The 2511-nt window shown below is 32.8% G+C and overlaps 1 long non-coding RNA gene across 1 annotated transcript in view; it reads left to right on the forward strand.

Annotated features, from left to right (window-relative positions):
• Positions 1 to 807, forward strand: part of LOC110267512 — a 13730-nt gene extending 12923 nt beyond the window's left edge. Inside the window, exon 2 of the long non-coding RNA XR_002355237.1 lies at positions 604 to 807. This is a non-coding gene — a long non-coding RNA (uncharacterized LOC110267512). The remainder of the gene's footprint in view (positions 1 to 603) is intronic.

The following is a 2511-nucleotide window of genomic DNA, read 5'->3' on the forward strand; positions in this document are numbered from 1 at the left end:
AATCCTATTCCAGTATGATCGAGAACCGACAGATGATTAGCCGTGCTGTGACAGAGCATGTGAGCATATTTTTCACTGAGAGGAGGGGATGTAGCCACTGACAACGGTGATGCCCTTGCATAAAGCCAGCCATGGAAAGGAGTGAGACTGATTGGATGAAGATAGCAGGAAAGCAGAGGTTCAGAGGAACGAAAGCATCTCCATTCGCTTATCTGAAATTCTCACCAATGAATTACATAAGTATTTCTATCCCTATTCTATTAATTATTATTCGAAAACACCATTATCAATTTATATCTGCCTAACTGAGATTTGCAAGGTGACCATAGCTTGCTTCATACCAACAATCTCCGTGGGATTCGACCCTTACTCACGTAAGGTATTACTTGGACGACCCAGTGCACTTGCTGGTTAGTTACACGGAGTTGTGAACCATGGTCTTGGCATCATGTTTTTGGCGCCATTTCCAGGGAAAGAAAGAGCAATGAATTTTACATAATTAAAGTGTAATCACGATTCCGCGTACCAGAAGTTAGCCATTAATCATTATGTTTCAATTGGACATAGTTGAAAAACGGTTGATTCAAATGTGTTGGTTTACAGGGATGCGATGATTGGTGCGGTTCCAAGCTATGAGGAGCTGTATATTAAAGTTCCAAGGGTCTTAAGTATGGACTAAAAACTTTGTAAAGGTACTTGATTTGATACAAGAAAACAAGACTATGGTTTTGTACTCTGCATTTCTTGGTTCTTTTTATTGGAAAATGATCTAGCTCTTAATCTATATAACATTCATTTTTGTCATCATGAGTTTGTGTCCTGCTATTAGTCTCATTCTCATAGAACAATCATCTGTGTCCTTCATTCACAGCTGGTGATCACCATTTTAGTTCTTAGAAGGTAAGAGTTATAGCAGTTGATGCTAAAACTACCCAAGACACTAAACTATATTTTTTTTTGGAGCATTTGATTGTTTTTGATAAGTTGAAGGTTTTGTTTGCAATTTTCTAATCTCCAAAAAGAAAGAAACATTCTAGATATGTCCTATGTGCCAATATATACTACTGATTATGAATATGAATAGTTGATACTACGTCCAATGCATTAATCTATTAATCCATGCCTCAGGGAATCTTAATAGGGACCTTAGCAAACCATTTATTGATATGTGAGTATTTGCTCCAGCCTGTATATATATTTTTTTATATGTTATGCATTATTGTGAATAGTTTAGAATTATTTTTCTATTTAATTATGTTTTTGAGGTATTTAATTATATTTGAAATTTTATTGATTAGTTCAATTTAATTTATTTATATGCATGAGTGTCAATTTGACATGCTTTTGATTGTTCCTTAATGCTCTTCAAATTTATGTGCAGTTCATTGAAGGTGGAGCAGAGGCTGAAATAAACTCAGATAGTTAAGTTGATTCAGTGGAAGATCTGAATGAATCAATCCTTCTTCAGGTATATAAAAAGGATAATTTTGACATAATAGATGATGAAAAGTAGATATGTGTGAACTTCTCAGTATGCTAACTATATTTGGAAATTAAATTTGAATAATGAATACATCTAATATTTAGTACAAGAGACAATTGAGCAGCTTGCCTGTGTTTTTCCTGCTCATCTCAGTTGTTCATTTATGTGTTTTTCAATATTGATATAAGATTGTTGCTTTATTCGTACAAAGTGACACCATGCTTTGGTTAAATAACCAGGATGAAGAACATGAAAACAAAGGAAAAGATGAGAGCTATGAAGCTGCTGAAAGACTTGACTCGAATAAATAGAATGGTATAACTTAATGTCTAGGGCAAACAGACTTTGACGTACACCTTGCCAGTGAAAAATACTCAACCGGAAAGCTTAATTCTATAAGCACTGGTATATAACAAGAAAAGATGGAGATAGTTAAAAAAATTGTCAAATGAAGCTACTTATTCTGTCCTTTTTATGCTTTTTTGCTCTGCTCTCTCTTGAAGGCATGCTTATAATTATGTAACATGTTAATGTATGTTCGTCATTTCACTGGAATTAATAGCCTAGCTTTTTTTGTCTAGTATCTTTATAAAAACTCAGTCACTTGAAAATATTACCAAGCTGTACCCTTTTTTAGGAAAGCTTTTTAACCTTCCATTATCTATTTATTAGTTGAACCACTGGTTGTCTATTGGCTTTCAGTTTATTTTTATATCGTTTTCAAATATTTAATATACTTTTCATTATTTTTATAGTATTTAGAATATTAGTTTTACTATTATGTTAATATATATTGTTATATTGTTTAACCTAATAGGTAATTGTTCATCAAGAGAGTGGCTTGCACTTGATTTTATTTTCTCCTTTGATTTAAGTCCAATCACTATATATTAGTATGGAAACTATGAATTCACCGAATTGTAAAACTTTCACATTCAATATGCTTATCAATATTATAAAAAATAAGTGAGAATTAACATCAACCACCAAGTGAAGCAAACAAGAAGCATGAATGAAATCTGAGGCAA

This window comes from Arachis ipaensis, chromosome B02 (assembly GCF_000816755.2).
Source record: "Arachis ipaensis cultivar K30076 chromosome B02, Araip1.1, whole genome shotgun sequence".
NCBI lineage: Eukaryota > Viridiplantae > Streptophyta > Magnoliopsida > Fabales > Fabaceae > Arachis > Arachis ipaensis.